This window comes from Lactuca serriola, chromosome 7 (genome assembly GCF_051521515.1).
Source record: "Lactuca serriola cultivar US96UC23 chromosome 7, Lser_US96UC23_V15, whole genome shotgun sequence".
NCBI lineage: Eukaryota > Viridiplantae > Streptophyta > Magnoliopsida > Asterales > Asteraceae > Lactuca > Lactuca serriola.
This window is the reverse complement of record NC_136414.1, coordinates 121,986,692-122,009,216: the sequence shown is the minus strand read 5'-3', so window position 1 is coordinate 122,009,216 and position 22,525 is coordinate 121,986,692. Positions and strand designations below refer to the sequence as shown.

General features: G+C 36.4%; 1 long non-coding RNA gene across 1 annotated transcript; it reads left to right on the top strand.

Annotated features, from left to right (window-relative positions):
* The first annotated feature begins 946 nt into the window (after positions 1–946).
* Positions 947–22,297, top strand: LOC145063356 (uncharacterized). Its single transcript, XR_013687928.1, has 3 exons — positions 947–1,114; positions 1,250–1,341; positions 22,192–22,297. It is a non-coding gene; the product is annotated as an uncharacterized LOC145063356 (long non-coding RNA).
* The last annotated feature ends 228 nt before the right edge of the window (positions 22,298–22,525 follow it).

Genomic DNA, 22,525 nt, shown 5'->3' with positions numbered 1-22,525 from the left:
TTATTTTTCCTTTTCCATTCTCCACGTGATGGTCAGACCACGCTACGTGTTATCTGATCAGAAAAGCCGCAACCCATAGACACTCTTTTCAATGTCCCCTACTTCCTCCCATTCTATCATCCATAGATCTACTCTATTCTATCATCTATTCTTCTCTGTCTTATCACTTCCCCATCATTCCATCGTTCACTCCAACTTCCCTCACCGGTCCACCTACCGACTTCTTCTTCTAATCTGATTTCCGTCAGAACCGATTTCTCCCCACACTCCTCCAAACCACCGCCTCAAACCTCCATAGTCGATCGTTCTGATATTTGATTATGATTCAACATTCATCTCCACTTCTTTAACCACGAAAGTGCTCCACCGGTTATCAAACATGAGGGAAGCTCACCGTTTTCTTTTGCTTTACAATCGTCACTATGACAACAAAGCTAGGGCTTTTTAGTGACCTGTACAGTTGTTTGCAGTATCCCATTCCACCTCTCACCTCACACCATAACCACCGTTTATTACCCTACAATCAAAAAGCTTTATCGCTAAGCTGATGATGGAAGGGAATCCAAACTTCAAGTGTGATAGATCGAAATTGGAATGGGGAAACAGTTCCTATGTCCACGTGGCTCCACACCATGATGTATCCAACCGAGTTCTTATGTGCAACAGACAAGGTAAGATATGGTTAGCCATGGTCCCTGAAGTGAATGGTGGTTCCACTTTCACAAAATATAAATATTAATCTGTTTTATTTATCAACTTTGGAAGATCTCAAAAGTGCCCAAAAAAGAATTTCCAGGTGGATTCATTAAATTTTTTTAATGTAAAGATAGCCAACTTGGATTAAAGGTAGCATACTTATTCTTTTTCAGACATAAGAGATGTGTATAACATCTTCTTTCACCATGTTTTGGGAAAAAATATAGATTAGGTAGATTATAAGGTGATATCTGAAATATATTTTCTTATTGATTTACCTTAATATACAACCATTCTTGATATGTGTAAATTGTTGATAAATTGAAGAATCGATTGTTATTGTGAAGGGAACATGGCACGTCTGTTCCCAGTGACTTTTATGATGCACACCAAATGCTCAATAAAATGCTTGAGGCAGGTTTGTGAAATTTTATCCAAATCCGTTATCTAGGGTATGCCAAATTTTAAGGTCACTTAGTGTTTAATTTCAAGTTTTTAACCTTATTTATGAATTCAACAAACTAAAAGATAGTTTGGTTTCTATTAAGTGCAGGAAAATTCAATCTGATCTATGAGACAAAGAATGTTGAATTGTTCACGTTCGTCTTTTCTATCCCCATGTTTTCTTCATCCAAGATGGCTACTGTAAGTTCTTCTATTTTCATCTTCAGTTTTCATTCCTAGATGATTAAGGATGTTTGTTACGCCTTTCCTTTGGGAGTGCAAAAAAATGGAAAAAGAGGTGCCCTGCTGTAATATTTTATACATATACCTTTCTAATTTTGAACATTTAGAGTTTTATTCTTCTTTTGAATAAAAGCTCTAGCAGAAAAGGTTTCCAGTAAATAAGTGACAGCCACCAAGTCAAAAAATGCATCTAAAGGAAGAAAACAGAAGTTATCATTCTAGATTATGTTACTTACCAAAAAAGTTAGTGATACATTTCTTTTAATTATTTTTTAGGGCTAAATGCATATTTTTCGAACCACATTTCAAGAAATTGAATATTTATGAGTCACATAATACCATAAATTAGTTAGAATGTGATTTTTTCTTATCCGGTTTTCTTATAGTTAATTATGCCCCTCCTGTGACTTTTTTTTAAAACAAATGATGATGTAAAAGCTCATGCCCCTCTCATGAGTTAATATATTTTATCTTATTTTATAGCTGTTGTGTGCTTTACCACCGCCAAAAAGTAGATGGGTTATCAAGATTTTAATTTATTCGTTTGATTACAAGGACACTATACAAATTCTTGAAAGTCTGTATTGAGGAATCGTACCTTAATATAGTAAAACACAATGCTTTAATAAGAAAAAGTACAATACTATATTTGGGTAGAATAAGGCAACATAGTTTTTTTTTTTTTTTTTTTTTTTTTTTTTTTTTTTTTTGTAAAAGGCAAAGTACTTTATTTTTTTTGGGTTTCAATCGTCTAATATGGTTATATGTCAAACAACAATGAACTTTTATTTCACCCATTACCAATCTAACAAGGAAGAAAAGGTAGCCATTAATATGGATAAATTGGTTCACATTTATTTGTTTTTATACTTAATATGGCAATGGCTATATGATGTAACAATTTTTGGTTGGGATGCTGACAGGTAGATTTGTCTCAACCAATGGTTGCTTTGGCATTTAAATTGGAATAGTTACAATTCGGTATTGGTTTATGAGATTTTGTTAAACAATGAAATCAAACAATCAAACATTGGGTTTTTTTTTGGAATCCAAGGTATAGCTTTGACTGGCTTTATTCTTTGGAGTGATCTCTGATACTTCTGTACTTGTATTTTAGATTTCATTATTTCTTTGGCGAATCCATCCCCGCAAATCACGGATTCTTCAAGTACACATGGATTGGAAAGTGGGAACTGTATACCTAATTTTTATTTATAATATAGTTAATTATAACCATCCTTGTGCTACGAACTAAACATATGTAGACTAACTTTAAATATAGGACTTTGGTATGGAACCAATTAAAGCATGTACTTATTGCGATAAATTTAAATATACTTAGAATCAAGATTGGTAATAAGGTTTGGCCTAATCTTGAAAGGGGCTAATAAATTAGCAATATATTTAAATAGTCTTATTAAATGATTTTTCAAACTATTAAAATGCAAATTGTGTGAATGTTATATTTTGTAGGATTGGAGGTTGAAAATTATAAATGATGAATAGGCTCTAATATTAGAGTTTTGAGAGTTAAACTAATAATTATGATCGATGGGATATAGAAGGATAAATCGCTCAAGGTTTATTTAGTTATAACATAAATACTTATAATACTAAGTATCATTATCTAATAATTTCAATATGAACTAAGTAGACATTATTTATATGGGTTGTCCATGTTCAAGGAGCTGGACAATCCATCGTAGCCACTTTAGTGGTTTTATCTTGTTTTTTGTTGTTTCATGAGTCTTCTTTTTATGCCTCATGTGACATTATATATCACAAAGGTAGGATATATATATATATATATATATATATATATATATATATATATATATATATATATATATATACTATTAGAATACAAGCATGCTAGTTAACTAGGATATATATGTATATCCTTTGTATAACAAGGATGTATATCCTTTGTATGGTAAGATATATATGTACTATTAGAATACAAGCATGCTAGTTAACTATTAGAATACAAGCATGCTAGTTAACTAGGATAACTCCTTGTTATGCATGTGCATCCTTGTTATACATGTGCAATATATGACACTTGGTGTCATGGTATATTGGACTGGTATGGGTCTTACATGTTCATTATATGATGTTGTTAGGTTACATGATTGGTTAGGCTAATGATAGTAATGGTTGTATGTGGTCAAGTTAGATAGTTTGAGAACTATTTGTCTGAAGCCTTATTGCATGATTCTTGTTTGATTTATTGCTTTTGGGTGGGATCATCTGTTTAACTGTTTATTTGATCCATATGACTTTACATATTATATGAAAGACCGGGATTTGGCCTCTGGGAATTGTATGAAATACAAGGATTTGGCCCCTGGAAAATGTATGAAAAACCAGGATTTGGCCCTGAAACTTGTGTGTAAGACCAGGATTTGGCCCTTGTCATTGCAACGAAAAGACCATGATTTAGCCCATGATAGGAAGCGATTGTAAGACTATGATTTGGTCCATACTATTCACTTGGGGTTGAAAGAGACCCGTTTATTTTAGGTATGATTGTTATGTATGTTATATGCATGTCAATAGGAGAGTTGGCAAGTCGGCGTTATAGTCGAGGACTTTGTATGGATGCAGTACATGTCGGTTAACCATACACGCTCCATCAGAAATCATAAATTTCGAGTATGTACCGTCATTTCAATTTTATAGTACCAAATTAGTGTGCCAGTTAACCATACATGCTCCACTAATAACTCACAAAGAAACAATGTGGTTTTTCATGTATTAGCTTACAATTTCATGGTTTTCCTAAAGTAACTAGAGTGTGATTATGCATAATGTTCTAGAACTTTTACATTATACTTTTAATGTGATTGTGTTCTACAAATTTTACATTATACTTTTAATGTGATTAGTGTCTTATTAAACACCTGCTAACGACTCTCCACCATACAAAGAAGTAGTGGATGAAAAGGACATTCATTCAATGGTCATTTTATAAGATGTTTTCTTATACCTCTCTTATAGTGGCTTTGTGAGTGAGGCTTTTTAATGATTTGACTGACTTTTATGTTATACATACAATATTAATACTCTTATATATATATATATATATATATATATATATATATATATATATATATATATGGTGTATTTTAAATCCTTTTAAAATTAGAAGGTTTATATTTAATTATCTTGAATAACAATTAATTAATTAATCTTTTAAACCATCTTTTATTTAATATTTATCTTTTTAATTCAACAATTAATTAAAACTTTATGAAATATTTTTTAGAATTAAATAATTATCTTTAATTAAACAATTAATTAGTTAATCTATTTAATCTTAATCTATTCCCTAAGTTCAAAATTAGGGTATTTAAGTTACCTAGTTTTAGCTCTTCAAATTTTAGGCAAGTAAAATAACAAATAAGGAAACTAGGGAAATCCAAGAAAATTTAGAAAAAGGAAAGTAGGAGGCCAAAATCGAAAACCCTAGTGGAGTAAAAATTTCTAAAATTCCAGTTTCTTTTAGGGTTTCTACTAATGTGATATTATCAGTGTTGTAAATATCGGCCTAGGCGCTAGGCGATCTGCAAACGATTACGATTAGAGGTGCTTGGCGGAAATTGGTCAATATCGGTCAAACTCAGGCTAGGCGGTCATAGACGGTCCTTGGTAGGAAAATTTTAAAAAATTCAAAATTTCAAAATTTCAAATATTACACCAAAATTTTCAAAACTTCAAAATTTTAAATTTTTAAATATTCAAATATTCAAATATTATACCAAATATTTCAAAATTTAAAATTTTTAAATTTTCAAATACTACTTTTTCTTAAGATATATTAAGTTTTAAAATAGTTTTATTAGTAATTTATGGTCCCTGATTAATCATCCGATTAATTCCTGCCAAACTGATTAATCGATTAACCCCAGTCGACCGCCGAGCTACCGCCGAACGATTTTTACAACCTTGGATTTTATAGACAAAACCTTATGGTCTAATACCACCGATGAGTTTTGTAGGTCACAATTAAAAAACTAATCTAACATGATTTGAAGAGCGGAATTTCACATAAACATTTTATGGGCACATGCAACCTATAATTCTATGGTTTTTGTCATAATAGCAACATTCTTTGAAAATACTAAACCAATCTACGCAAATAGAAAGTCACATAGAAAGAAAAATACCTTCGAATATGATCGAATATAACAACCTACTTTTAGGAACCCTTCTTTAGAATGTCAGCTCTAATAATGTGGAAGCCTCTAATGTGTCACATCTAAACCCTAGGAAACTGTACGATCGAAATAGGAGAGAGAGGAGAGCGTGAGAATGATTTCTCTAAGTAAGGAGGAGAGATCAGTTTTTAGCATAAGGTTAGGACCCTTTATATAGTTTTCAGATTACCTGAAACCCTAATTGAATAATAATGTAATACTATTTTATTCCTATTCAGGTCTTGATTCCTTATCTCATTTAGGGTTCTTCTGGAACCCTTCCAAAGCCTCTCTAAATTGTCCATAGGTTGGAGGGTTCTAGAATTGTCTTTCTTGTTCAACTATTGGACAATTTCAATTCAACCCTTGCACCTATTATTAATTCTAATTAACTCAAAATTAATTCCAATTAATTCGACCAACTCTTAATTAATCATTAACTATCTGAAATTAATATATTAATAATATAATATATTAATAAATCTTTTATCTATCTCTTATTAATGATCCAAGTTATTTCCAAGTTATGAGGGCAATCCAAAAAGGACTTACTTTTATTTAATATGTCAATTTAGTTAAGACCTTATGCACCATAATCCGATAGTTGATGAATCCTCTGAAGAAGATATTGTTGCATACAACAAACATAATGATGAATTTACAAATGTTCCATGCATTATGTTAGCGACCGTGTATCCTCAGCTTCAAAAGAGTTTTAAGAGTCTTGGGACATTTGAAAAAAGTAAGTGTCTCAGGGAAGTGTTCCAAGAGCAAGTCGGAAAGAAAGATTCAAGATTGTCAAATCCTTGATGGCATGCAAACATCAAGATAGGAATTCTACGTGTACGCACATTCAAAAGATTAAGTCATTCATTGACAGGCTGGGGTATTTGGGTGTTAAATTTCCAAAGGAGTTGGCTATTGACATGGTATTGAACTCTCTTTCTAGTTCGTATTACCAGCTCATCATGAGTTATATATAATATGAACAATCTTGATAAGACCCTTATGGAGCTTCATGGTATGTTGAAAACTGTCGAAGCTAGTATGGCTAAAACCAAAATCTCCAACCTTACTGCTCATGTCTTGGCTATTGGGCATATTACAAACAAGAATAAGTTTTATCACGTTAAGGGTAAAGCTAAGGTTTGATCTTCCAATCAAGGACTTAATAGAAAAGCCGACTCAGAGAGAATGCATAACACTAACCCAAAGTATTCCGTTTGTTTTTATTCCCAAGAGAAGGGTCATTAGAGATGTAGATACCTGAAATACCTTGAATGCACTTGTCACACCCCCAAACCGGAAAGGCGGAAACATTCGGGGGCGGAGGACGTCATGTACAGTATCAAAACAATGCATAATAGTAAAACAAGCAACAACATACATTGCATTAATAGAATAGTTAATACATGTCTGTTCTGTGAAATGTTGTAAGACACAAAAAATGTATAACAAAAATAAAAGATGAGTCTGAACTTGCTTCGTCTTCTCAAAACCTGATCTAGTGTACTTGTTTACTGGTTCCCTGAGAATACAAGTTATTTTGAAAGAGAGTATCAACATTTAAGTTGGTGAGTTCATAAGTATTTTAGTGTCAAGTGTTTGTATTTGTTTCATGAAAATGTTTGTATTTGTTTAGTGAAAACGTTTGTATCTGTCTAGTGAAAATGTTTGTATACTTCCTAGAAAATTCTATATTTTCTGTTTTAAATGAAAAGTAGTCTTCTACCCAAGACCAAACTGTTTGTCTGATCTGTTCTCTTGAAAATAGTATAAATGAATGTTTTCCATATTTGTAAAACTATCTTTACTTAGAAAAATAGAATGCAATTCTCATGTGAGAATATCACTGTATGAATGTAATGGAAAATGAAGGTTTTCAGTAGTATTGTAAAAAATACACCACTAAGGCATTAACTACCTTGAAACCAAACTGGTTAATTAAGGTTAAAATGTGATTAGGTTATAACCATGCTTGACTGACTAGTATAAGACACGACGTTCTTCAAGCATCGAAAATGATATGACATTTGTCACCCGTACACCTGTAGGCCCCACTGTAGCTAGCAACAAGGTGTGAGATGATCAATCCCATATAGATCTATACATAAAGTCATGCTCTCCCTCCAGGAGACTCTGGTTACAAAACGTGACATAACAAGAATATTGCTATGCCTTGAAATACTATCTCACATTTTAGTTATCGTGTTCTTGTTATAGTATGTAAGTTCTTTCTTGTCCTTGTAAATGAATAGTATACTTTGTAATGAATAGTAATAGTATGTATGTATTAATTCATGTATGTTCCTTTGTTCTAGTAAATAGTGTGCATTGATCCTCTAAACTATACCTATTATAATTTACTAGTATGTTTGTTTGAACTGTAAATGTTTTGGAGAAAAGACTCAATTGCTCAACCTATGAAACCGAGTTAAGTATGTTCTTTGAAAATGGGGTTTAATATTTATGTATATATTTAGCTAGTATAACTATGATTTAGCTGATAGTCGGACTAGTGATCCTACCCTAAGCCCACAACCAAACAAGGAACAGAAGTTACAATATTTAGCAACAGTCCTAAGTCCGTTAAAGCATACATATACATAAATATATAAATGAATATGATTTTGATATAAAAAGAAATCTAAAAGTAGTTTAAAAGAGTTTTAAAATGATTTTGACAATATTAAGCATAAGAAATCCTTTTGTTTGATTGTTTCCACCTGTAAATGTTTAACACAATTAAATTGTGTTCTACCTATATCCCCTAAAAACATTTAAAAAGATAAATTGTAGGGTTATGAACTCACCTTATGTGATTGATTCGTTTGAATGTTCGATATAGGATGATTGTTTCCACTAGTGAAGTCCCGTAACAAAATCAAGTCCTAAACACAACAATTAGTGAATATATAAGCAAGTATGTTAAGGAAACACCCAGGGATGTAAGATTTACTTACAAATGAAGTGTTAGAAACGAAATAAAGGGGCTTTTTGGAGTTTACGGCCGCAAACTGTTCATGGCCCAAGGTGGTTTTCGGATGTAAACACTTGAAGATTCAAAGGGCGTGTTCTTGGTGTTCTTGGTGAAATTAAGAAGATTCTAGGGTTTTCGACTGAGTGTTCTTGATGAAAAGAAGCAGATTCAAGGTTTTACGGCCCAATGATCTTGATGAATGAAGAACACTTGAAGATCCAAGCAAGATCCTAAGATGATTCAAAGGATTGAAGGATGATAGTTAAGAGAGAAAATGTGTTTTCGGTTAGTGTTCTTGAGAGAGAAGGGATGTGTTTTCAGTTGGAAATGAAGAAGTGAGGAGGAGTTCATGGTCCAGCCCCTATATTGGGGTCAAAACTAATGGGACACCTTCCTTGGTTACCACACCGGGGGGATAAGACCGAGGTTTACGGCTGCGAACTGTTTGCAGTCTGATAGTTTACCGTCGAAGCGAGGGTTTGTGCTTCGGACAAGGTTCTCGGTTCCCAATGTTTTCCTCCTTAAACACACAACACCTTTGAATACAAGGTGTATACACCTATAACTCATTAATTTAACCATATTAAGATAAATAAGTAGAACCCGTTTTACTTGCTGCCGTTAACCACACAACTCTCTTTTGCTTAAGAATGTAAGATTAACTATAAAAGCTAAGTAACCGAACTCCTTATCGAATCAATGTGCTAGAAGATTTTGTTTCCTCTATGTACCGAATGCCTTTCGAAGGCAAATTTTCATGCGCATACTAAGAAATTATCCTTAATGAAACAGTTCTGTGTTTTATCTTAGACGTATCTGCTATGTTTTCTATTATTGTGTAATATCGCGTAAGCAAACCACCCCGATCTCTAAACAATCATCGATATCCGAAATCATTATATACTCATTATCCTTCTGTTCCATGACAAAAAGATGTCGAAGAGATCAACCCGTAAGAATAGCAACACAACACCACCACCACCGCCGCCTTCACCGGATATGAATTCTGCCGCATTCCAAGCAGCAGTTTCAACTGCAGTGACAGCGACTCTAGGCTACTTTCAAATTGGAAACAACGGTGGTGGGAATGGCCAAGGGACAGGAAGCTCCCACCAAGGGATGAATCAAGGGCTTGCAAAGGTCTGTACCTACAAGGACTTTTTCAATGAAAGACCCCGCACTTTCAACGGGACTGGAGGAGTCATCGCCTTAAAACGATGGACCGAAAAGGTTGAGTTTGTATTTGAAATATGCGAGTGTCCGGAAGGGAGTAAGGTGAATTTACGGCCTGCACATTCATTGATCAGACATTGTCATGGTGGAACGGTCACATTGAGGCCATGGCACTCCCATTTCCAAACACAATGTCTTGGGGAGAACTCGGACATTGACGCGTACATCTCGAGATTTAGCGAATTAGCACTTCCGTGTCCTCATATGATTATGTCCGAGGGAAAGAAGATCGAACGATTCGTTTGGGGATTAATGCCTCCCATCCAAGGGAATGTGACTGCCTCGAAACTCGAGACTTTCGACAGTGCAAAACGATTGGCTAATAAGCTTTATAATCATGGTGACAAGAAAGGTACCAAGACGACCGAGGGGAAAATAAAAAAAAGGAGGTAACAAGAAGAAATGGGAGAACAAGCGAAAAAGGGGATAGAAATCAGGGTCATCCCAGAAACCGCAGACAGTAGCAGTCCATTTTGTTACCACACCAGTTCCACCCGCCCCAGTCTCAACTACAACAGCGCCAACCAAGTCATATGCGGGTTCCAATCCCAAATGTGACAAGTGTAATTACCACCACTCCGGGGCATGCAAGGACTTTCAATGCACCAACTGCAATCGAAAATGGCACACTGTCCGATATTGTAGGATGCCCCACAACAAAACAAGCAGCCCACTGAGAACAACGCCGGAGCCAGCCGTGCATGTTACGGGTGCAGAGAAACCGACCATGTTAAAGGCAACTGCCCCAAGAACAACAATCAGAACTCGGGAAGGGTCCTAGCCATGGGACAAGGAGAGGCCATGCAAGATCTAACTGTAGTGACTGGTACGTTTCCCCTCAACAACTCTTATGCGTACATTTTATTTGATAGTGGTGTTGAGCGGAGCTTCGTAAGTCACGAATTCAAACACCTACTCAATAAAAATCCCCACAAATTGAACAAAACTTTTATGGTCGAAATGGCCAATGGTAAAACAGAATCAACCAACGATATCTACGTAGGGTACACATTAGTATTAAACAATCACTCTTTTCCAATCGATTTGACGCCTGTTAATATTAGGAGCTTTGATGTGATTGTTAGCATGGATTGGTTAAGCCCCCACCATACTAAAATTATGTGTCACGAGAAGGTCGTTCGCCTTCATCTTCCCAACAAAGAAACCGTAATAGTTTATGGCGATAAACCCAACACAAACCTTCGACTCATTTCTTGCATCCAAGCACAAAAGTGCTTGCATAAAATGAATCACGCCTTTCTTGCTCATGTTGTGGATAAAACAAAGGAGGAGAAAACCATTAGTGATATTCCAAAAGTATGTGACTTTCCCGACGTATTTCCTGAGGATTTTCCAGGAATACCCCCCGAGCGGCAGGTTGAGTTTCGAATCAATCTGGTACCTAGAGCCACTCCAATCGCCCTATCGATTAGCTCCTGCCGAAATGCAAGAGTTATTTGGCCAGCTAAGCAAACTCCTCGACAAAGGATTCATCAGGCCAAACTTTTCACCTTGGGCAGCTCCGGTCCTGTTTGTCAAAAAGAAAGACAGATCTTTCAGAATGTGCATCGATTTTCGGGAGTTAAATAAGCTTACTGTCAAGAATTGATACCCACTCCCTCGAATCGATGATCTATTTTGCCAACTCTGATGGCGGAGAAGCTATACGCCAAATTTTCCAAATGCGAGTTCTGGATTCGTAGAGTGAAATTCTTGGGACATGTAGTCAGTGAAGAGGGAATACATGTGAACCCTACCAAGATCAAAGCTATTGAGGGCTGGGCAACCCCAAGAACCCCAACTGAAATCCAACAATTTTTAGGCCTTGCTGGTTATTACTGAAGGTTCATCCAGAATTTTTCCAAAATTGCCAAGCCTCTCACCACTCTCACCTAGAAAGGTGTATCTTTCCATTGGAATGACAAACAAGAAGCGGCCTTCCAAATCCTGAAACAAGCCCTCTGTAGTGCTCTAGTGTTGTCATTGCCAGAGGGAACGGAAGACTTCATAGTATATTGCAATGCTTCTAATCAAGGGTTAGGCTGTATGCTTATGCAGCGCAGAAAGGTTATAGCTTACGCATCCAGGCAACTAAAGACCCATGAAGTAAACTATACCACCCATGATCTCGAGCTGGGAGTTGTGGTCTTCGCGTTAAAGATTTTGAGGCACTACCTATATGGTACCAAGTGCACCATTTTCGTAGACCACAAGAGCCTCCAACATATTCTGAATCAAAAGGAATTGAACATGAGACAATAGAGATGGTTCGAGCTGCTAAACGACTATAAAAGCAAGATCAAATACCACCCAGACAAGGCAAATGTGGTAGCCGATGCCTTAAGCCGAAAGGAATACTCGAGCCGCCGAGTAAAGACGCTGACAGTGACCATCCATTCCCATTTATCCTCACAAATAAAGGAGCTCAACAGGAAGCCTTGAAGCCAGAAAACGTCGCCAATGAGGCATTGCACGGAATGGAAAAGAATCTGACAATCAAAGTAGACGGAGCCTATTATCTTATGGACTGGATCTGGGCACCGAGGTTCGGTGGATTCCGGGACGTTATAATACATGAGGCTCACAAAAAAAAGGTACTCAATCCATCCGGGCTGCGATAAGATGTACCTGGATATCAAACAATATTATTGGTGGCCGAACATGAAAGTGGAGATTGCCACTTACATGGGCAAGTGTCTCACTTATGCCAAAGTTAAAGTGGAATATCAAAAGCCCTTGGGTCTACTTCAACAACCCGAAATACCAGAGTGGAAATAGGAGAGGGTAACAATGGATTTTATAACCAAATTACCAAAGACGGCAGATGGCTTGGATGCTATCTGGGTGATCGTTGACCGATTAACAAAATCCCCCCATTTCCTGCCAATAAAGGATACGTACAAGATGGAAAGACTAACGCGAATATACCTAAAAGAAGTAGTGAGACTCCATGGGGTTCCCATATCTATTATCTCTGATAGAGATAGAAAATTCACCTCTCGTTTTTGGCAGTCACTCCACAAAGCTTTGGGAACCCAACTAGACAGGTGCACTGCCTACCACCCTTAGATTGATGACCAAAGCGAGCGAGCCATTCAAACTCTAGAAGACATGCTCTGGGCATGTGTAATAGACTTTGGAAAAGCTTGGAATACTCACATGCCCTAATTGAATTCTCATACAACAATAGTTACCACACGAGTATAAGAGTCACTCCCTTTGAGGCCTTGTATGGCCGGAAGTGTATATCGCCCCTTTGCTGGGCTGAGGTGGGAGACACCCAGCTAGCAAAAGTGCAAACGTCTGACAACACACTCACTGGACCTGAGATTATTCGAGAAACATCGGAAAAGATAGTCCAAATTAGAGCACGACTCCAAGCATCGCATGACCGACAAAAGAGCTATGCAGATAAAAGGTGAAAGCCTCTGGAATTCCAGGTGGGGGATCGGGTGCTATTAAAAGTCTCCCCTTGGAAAGGGATGATACAATTTGGAAAGAGAAGAAAACTAAATGCCCGATATATCGGACCTTTCGAGATCCTTGCCCGAATCGGTCCGGTAGCCGACAAACTCCAACTACCCTCAGAACTTAGTAATGTACACCCTGTATTCCATGTGTCAAACCTCAAGAAGTGCCTATCGGATGAAAACCTCACAGTTCCGCTAGATGAGACTGAAGTGAACGAGGACCTTCTATTCGTCAAGCAACTTGTCGAGATCATGGATGGAGAAGTTAAGCGAACGAAACAAAGCCGCATCCCAATTGTGAAGGTTAGATGGAATGCCAAGCGCGGGCCGGAATTCACGTGGGAACACGAGGATCAAATGATGCAAAAGTACCCTCACCTTTTTGCTAGTTCGTAAGAATGACCGCTAAAGAATTTCGGGACGAAATTCCTTATGGGTTTTGGTCATAAGACATCCTATATGCTCATACAAACCCTAATGCTTGGATCTAGGTTTCTCTATTGTACATGCTTTGAATCCAAGACTATAAACCCTAATTCTAGCATTCAAATAATCATATTAACATATAATTAGGTTTATGATATTACCTTGATTGTTATGTAGCAATAACAATCCCAATTCCTCCTTGAATTGACTTTGAAAGGCTTAGAGTCACAAGTGTCACTCCTCTAATGGTTCACAAACACCATAAGCAAGTGGAGAAGGTATAAAGAGAGAGGAGAGAGGTAGAAATTCGTCCTTAGATGCTCTAGGGATCAAGTGCACGAAATCCTAAGGCCTTAGGGGTCTTTATATAGGGTTGAGATTAGGGTTTCAGTCCTTATCCTTATCTAGTTACTTGCCCATCAAGCAACCATAAGATAAGCCTTGAAAATCCCTATCTCTTGGACCTTGGACGATTTTAAGGATATCCTTATCCTTGAATTCGTCCATCCTTTAACAAGGATAACCATTGCCCTATTTTGCAACTATCACATAATTACAATTCAGCCCCTCTAGTTTAATTAATTACATTTGATCACAAAATTAATTCTTAATTAATTATTGACCAATATTAATTAAACAAATATGATTTCTCCTTTAATATATTATTCTTATAACATATCATAATAACCTCTCTCTCTATTTATTTCTCCAATTAAGTTGCTTTGGTGAAGGCAACCCAAAAGGACCATGCACCATCGGGTCAAGTACATACCAAAATAGTTATGGACTTAGACACTAATCCAACAATTCCTTCTAACAGGGGGATGATGTCACAGCTGGAAATTTTCAAGTCTAGAAACCAAGCCAAAAGAGTCCCATATATGTAATAGTGGTAGCTATGCTATTATTATGCTTTGGTAACGTAATGTTTTGAGAATTATACTACCCTAAAGCCTCCTAAGTAAATGCAAACAATAAGAAATTTACGTTACGTCAAGATATTGATCTTATTAACATAAAACCAGTACATTAAAGTTCATTTGCATTCTTGACCATGAACACTTCCCTAGGAAGCATTCAAGGCCGTAAGCACCCTTAAGAAATCAAGCTTTGGCCGTAAAGTCTTCTCCTTGAGCAAAGGTTGATCGTAAACCACATTTAGTGGACCACTTTGGCCGTGAACCACCCAAGTCCACCAAGTCTTGATGATGAACACCATTTAAGGAACAAGAATGACCATGAACACTATCCTAGATAACTTTTAGGCCGTAAACTACCTAGTGGACCATCCTTTTGACCGTAAACCCCTTAGGGGAATCCATTTAGACCATAAATCTCAGTTTAAGGTCCATTTGTACTGTGAACCCTTCCCCATTTCAAGAATGTTTACGGATTGTGAGTTGTTAATTGGTTATTTCCAATGCAAATCTCAGTAAACTATGTATTACCCAACAGTAAACCAAGCACCTATCAAATTCCTTATCCAATATAAAGGGCAGTAAACCCCATTTAGCATTTCACAATTCATCTCCCACTTCTGTGAACTCCCTGTAAACTCTCCCAAGACTTCACCCAAGTTCCAGGAACCATTTCCTTCACAATTCTTCCTAAGATTTGGTAAGTAAATCATGCCTAGTTAAATGATTCATACAATTAGTTATTTAAATCTTCTACTCACACATAAATTTATTTGTTCATAAACTTATGCTAGCAAATCCTAAAGAAGTTCATCCAACACATCAAGTGTTCTAGGCTCCAAATCTCTCACCTTATCTCTTCAACTACACTATCTTCTACCCAAGGTGAGCTTCATACCTCTATTTTTAATGTTTTCATTGTTTTCGGGGGAGAATACAAGTCAATGTCTTGTTTATATCTTGATATAATTGCTTGTTATGCATGTCTGCTAAGTATATGTGTTTGAGTTATGAAACTCCTTATGAGTTAGTTCAAGAACTAGAAATCTTAAATTAGTCTTAAGAGTTTGAATTATATTCTAGAAATTATGTATAAAAACAAGAACTAGCATTTTACAAATTATAAGTCACAAATTGTTATGACAAAAACCACAAGGATTTTGCTCAAAGAAATTACTCAAACACGTTGTTGGACATAAAGCTTGAAAAGGGTTAAATTATGAAAAGTTTATTATTTTCAGACTCTTTTCGGTCATAAATATATGTATAAGGCCATTTTGGAAAAAATGATAAATTTGGGTTATTAATGAATATTTCAATTAAGGTGGGCCAAAAATGGAACTATTGATAAATAAGGGCCATTTTGAATAATTTCCTAAAAATAAGTATAAAATGAGTATTTTAGAAGAAGTGGGTCATTTAGTATTATGGGACCACTCACGACACTTTTGACAAATGTGAGTCTTAATTGATAATTTATAATAAAAGGGTCATTTTTGCCCACATCGATAATACCGAGTCATTTTGATTTAATGAGGATTATTTTCAATAAACAAAACAAAGTGAAACTCCTATTCAACGAACGCAACTAACGTTACGAATCGAAAACGAGACACCTAGACAACGAGTATAACTATTATTATTTATTAAATAAACGATAAATTTCAACTATTAGCTCCAATATCTGTTAGTATTCTAGTCAGACGCATCTTCGCTATATATATATATATATATATATATATATATATATATATATATATATATATATATTAGCGTACATTTAAAGTCCTGTAAGAGTTATAACCAGAGTCTCCTCGAGGGAGAGCGGGAATTGTGTATAGATCTATACGGGGTTGATACCCCGCACCTTCGGTGTTTGCTACAACTAGATTGGCCAGTCCAGGGTGACAAATGTCTTAAACGAAACCGACACCTGAAGAATGTCTAGACAGACACTTCGTCATATTAGTATGGTTATAACGACTCACTTAGAATATAACAATGTATTATTTAGAAATATACACAAGTTACACCTTTTGATGATAAACAATGATTGTTTGGATACTTTAAATGAAGCTTTGACCACGCAAGTCTTAGGGTTTTAAGACTACTATTTTGTACATCAGAAAATATAGGATTTTCTGGAGGAAAACGATTTATACAATTTCGAAAACGATAAACTAAAACAACTTTTGATGATAAACAACGATTGTTTGGATACTTTAAATGAAGCTTTGACCACGCAAGTCTTAGGGTTTTAAGACTACTATTTTGTACATCAGAAAATATAGGATTTTCTGGAGGAAAACGATTTATACAATTTCGAAAACGATATACTTGATTGGAAAAAAGACTTGCAACTATTTTGACAAGAAAATATTGGATTTTTTGGTTTTCTAACTATCACAGATTTTTATACAAATTGCTTATGTACTTACCAACATATTTTATGTTGACGATTTTCAAACAACTTGTATTCTCAGTAAATCAGTAAGCACATTAGTGGAATGCAGATGCAAGATTATTTTGATGTAGTTTGGAATTTACTCACTATTGTCTCTTTTGTGTAATTTGAGAACATAAACATGATGTAAAACAAGGTAGTTTGTTTATTTATTGGATTTGCAATGCTTCATTTATATTCAATTGCTATGATACTGCACAATGAAGTCAGCTGCCTCCAGTCGTTTCCGCCGTCTGGTCCGGGGGTGTGACACAGCTGGTACGCTAAGCATGCTGGCTCAAGGGCTTGTACACTACACGTACAAGCTTGTACGCCCAACGTATTCTTCCAATTTAGCCACCTTCTCATTTCAACTCTTAACCCGCTAAGACTTCACTCCTAAATGAAGATCTGACTTCCTTGAGCTGGATTACCATGTAAATTTGCTAACTTTATGTCCATTCATGGCTAAAAGAAGCTCTTAAGCTCAACAAGGACTCGAGAAGGGACTTAATGCATGCATGAGGCCCTATACTCCATAAAGTTGGCACCTTTGTGCTTAACGAGCCCAAGATAATCTTAGATATGAAAGGATAAGTCCTTAGGACGTATTAACTTAACAATCCACTCACAAATGGCCAAAAGCATGACAAATTATCCCAAAAAGAGATCTAAACAACTAGAAGTCAAGATGAGAACTTGATAACTCAAAAGATTTTCCAGAATGTTGGTGGTTCTGGATCCAAGACCTTCTCTCCAAGCTAAACAACTTCAATCTTCTCCAACTCCATCAAAATGCACAAAATGAACACCAAAATCTCTCCAAGGGCTCAAACACTCAACGATGGAGGCTAAGACTCGTTTCTAGGGTTTTGGGGCTTTAGAGGCTAGTAGGGAGGCCAATCCTAATCAATATGGATGCATATATTGGATGCAAAACTCCCAACTAGGGTTTCATTAAAGTCCACGTACGCCCAACGTATGCATATGTAACACTCGTGACTTGAGGTAATGCTAATTATTTAATTTTTGTAATTAATTAGATTAATGTTGGATTATTGAGTTGAGCCTTTATTGAGTGGGCAGTTATATGTTTGGGTTGATTAAAGACGTACGCTGGGCGTAAGCTTAGCGTACATAGGGCGTAGTGGCAACATTGGATGCAGGGGTAATGCATATACATGCAACATACACGAGCTGGGTCAAAACCCTAGTTTTTAGGGTTTAGGCCATATATATATATATATATATATATATATATATATATATATATATATATATATACACACACACACACACATCATTATGTCCCACCCCAGCCTCCTCATCAACCTCCTTAACTTAGAAACCTTAGAAACATAACATTCCTCATCTTTGTGTGATTTTGATATTGTGAAGCCCATTTTAGTGGATTGGAGCTTGGAAGGAGAAAGAGGAAGTTGAGTTTAAATATCTGAGACATCATCATCATTTAGCACTCATTTGAGGTAAAAAGCTCAAAAATTGCCTCATGAATGGTTAGATCTCTTGTAATGGGGTTTTGGACCTTTTTGGTCCTAAGAATGGAACTTTATGGTTCTATATCCGTTTCTAGGCTTAGGGTTACCACCCTTAGTGCTATTTGAGTCAGAAACACAGAAAAGTTACCATCTTGAAGGTCTCGACGTGGCTATGCATGAGTATTATTTATTTCTATGGAAGTAGGTTTTCATATTTTAAGTTTGGGTCCATTTGGGGGTTTGCAAAACACCAAGTAATCGACTTTATGGGTTAAGACACTTTATTGGACTCAGATATGTGTTTTGAGTCTAAGGTATTAAGGATTAAGTGTTTATGGATATTATGGCTTAACAGGGTAGTACGCTGGGCGTACACGCCATGTAGCCTGAACGTTTAGCGTACGGAGGAGTACGCCTTGCGTACTCACTGGATTTGGGTTTTGTCGTTATTTGGGCCCCGGGTTGGGCCATTCCATGGACTTTGCTATTTTGGGCCGTAGTGGGCAATCAGAAATCAGTTATTTTGGGCTAAGAATATGTTTGGGCTTAAGGGAAGGCCCATTTGAGGAGTTGGGCCCAATTTAGAAAATTACGCCATTGGTGGACCACTAGTAGGCTTGTGAAGGCTATCAAGAATTGGGCCTTTCATGTTATGGATTTGGGCCTAGGTCATGGACTAGATTAGATCAGGGGTAAAATGGTCATTTTATCCTAAGAAGGATTATTGAGTTTTGACTATGTGGTATTTTGTACTGATAGCTCGGGGATTCATCAGAGCACCCGCTAGATATTTCTTACAGTGAGATTTTGCATTCAGATTTGTGGGGTGAGTTTCCTTCTGGTTTGAACGAATCGAAGTCATCAATGTCGGCCCGTGTATGTTATGTGTGCTGATTAGCAGCTAAGTATGGGACAGGGCCCGTATCTTAGCGATATTTGTGTATGGATATGGAATAGATTGGTAGACTGGTTATACTCCTGTGTGATATTGGTATGTGCTTCTTAGTTAGCTGAGTGTAAGCGGGGCCCGAATCTCACTAGTAGTTGAGGGTGGGCAGGGCCCATATCTGTTACATAACCGAGTGTGTGCGGGGCCCGTATCTCCTAGATAACTGAGTGTGGGCAGGGCCTGTATTGTATAGGGCGGGGACCGTTAGTCGAGTGTGGGTGAGACCTGTATCTCTTTGTGTGACAACCCGAAATTTCTATCTTATATAGTTATCCAGATCAATTAAGGTCAGACTCATTTTTGCTATCTTCTAGCATTATCTAGAATCAATTTGAGTGTTCTAAGCCTAGTATAACCAAGGTATGAGGCTAGGGATGAGTGTATTTGAGTTCAACACCTTTCAATTAGGCCAAACACGCCTTCATGAGGTGTGTGCGGCCGCACACATGGGTGTATGGCCGTACACCCATCCTAGCCGTACACTCTCATGTATAAATGAGAGACCTAGCCTTCATTTACTTATTTTCACACTCCTAAGCCAAGAAATCAACTTCTCTCTCACGTATCATCCGATTTTACTTCTAGATCTTCAAGTTGTAAGTGTTTCTTCCTTTGATTAGATGATTCATTACACTACCTAGTAAGTATACATGATTTCATCCATGAAATTACTCCTTTTGTTTAGATCTTCAAGTGTTCTCCAAGAACACCAAGAACACCAAGAACACCTACTAAGTTTTTGGACCTCAAACACCCCTAAAGGATTCTATATTGATAGTACCACTCCTCATGCTTGTTACTTACTGGATATACTGCTTAGAAATCATCCAAACCATGATCATCAAGGAGTGAACGGCCGTACACACCCCATGTGGCCGTACACCCCTTTATTTATTGCTTAATGGCCTCAAAACTCATGTTTTATGCTTGCACTTATAAAGAACACTTAGGGGATGCAAGATAGAACCTTGAAATACACTTTTGACCATTTTACATGAATATCAAGGGTGTATGGCCGTACACTCTTTGTGTGGCCATACACACCCTTTTTAAGGCCCAAAATAGGATTAAACTTCCATTAAGGCTAAGTATTGGTCAAGACACACTTCCTAGATGCTTAATAAGACTTCAAATCACTCATGGGCATGTTTCACCATGAGTGTGCGGCTGCACACCCACTTGGGCCGTACACTCTGGCTGTACACACACATGAAACACACCATTTTGGCCGTACACTCCAAGGTGTGGCCATACACCCGTTATATGCAACCCTTGGTACTTCTAGCACTCGAATCTAAGTGTTTCCTATGTCCTAGGGTGTCTTTCCTGGCATGATTAGCTGTTCAAACACTAATTATATACATATATGTGTCATCATATGCTTACTAGGATCCGTGTATGCTCAAGTCTTCACTTGACACTTAGCATCCTACAAACCGATCTTTCATTCGTATCACTAACTGCAGGTGAGTTCATACCCCTTAAGTTACCTTTTACATGATTTTAAATGATTTTATGGGGGGGGGGGGATAAAAGTTGAAACTTTATAGTTATTGTATCAACCACATGTGATTAGTAACTATCAAACAGACGGAATTACTATACTTCAAACTGTGTTATCAAACAAACTAGTTCAACTCGATTTATAAACTCTTTTACAAATTAAATACTTTATTTAAATTCTTTTAAACTTATGCTTTGTCAAATCATGTCTATATTGATATAGTTATATAAGTAGGATTGAAAAGACTTAGGACTGATAACTCGCCTTATTTCCTGTTCGTTGTTTGGTTGTGGACTTAGGGTATCGGTTGCTTGTCCGAAGGTCGTTTGAATCCTTAGTTATATATTATGTGTATGTATATAGATATTAAAGTTCTTCATTCAGTTCAATACCTTTGGGTAACAAAGGTGTACAAACATGTTCATACATATAAACAACATTACTAGTAAACTATAGCAGATATAGTTTAGGAAGTCACTACTTACTATTACTAGAACAATGAAACACACAAGAGTCAGTTCGTTCATGAGTCAATACAAACATACTATTATGAGAAACGGAAAGAACATACTATGATGAGAAACTAAGAGAACATACAATACACTACACTATATAAGAGAACATACTATGATCTATACGGGATTGACTATCCTACACCTTTCTGCAAGCTAAAGTGGGACCTGCAGGTCTACGGGTGACTAATGTAATACCATTTCGATGCCTTATAGCATCGTGTTATACTAGTCGATCAAGTATGGTTACAGTCATATCACATTTAACCTCAATTAACAAACTAGTTTAAGGTAGTTAGTACATTGGTGGTTACTTACATACAATACTAGTGTACACCGTGATTTTCCCATTGCATTCACATTGTGATCTTCTCACATAAACAGTAATGTAAACTATATTTCTAGTAAATGACAGTCTATCTTTAGGGAAAATTACACACTTTTACAAACAAACGACATACAAAATATTTGGGCCTTTGTAGAAGGCTACTTATTAGTAAAAAATATAGGATTTTCTAGGAGATACAAACACAGTTACTACAAACATTTGTAAACATTTACAAACATTTACATCAAACATATACAAACACTTTCATACAAGCAATGACACTAAAATACTTATGAACTCACCAAATTTAATGCTGATCTACACTTTCAAAATAACATGTATTCTCAGGTCACCAGTAGACAGGTACCGATGACCAGGTTTTGAGAAGATGGAGCACGTTCAAGACTCATCTCTTATTTTGATTCATATTTTTGGTGTCTTATAAACTATACAGAACACACTTGTATTAAGATTATATTGTTAATGCAATGGATGATGTTGTTTCTTGTTTACTATTATGCATTGTTGTGATACTGTACATGACGTCCTCCACCCCGAACGTTTCCGCCGTTCAGGTTTTGGGGTGTGACAAATTGGTATCAGAGCTCTATTTATAGTGAATCGAGTATATCAACCCATAAACGATATACAAACTGTAAACACAACGGGATTAAATAATCTG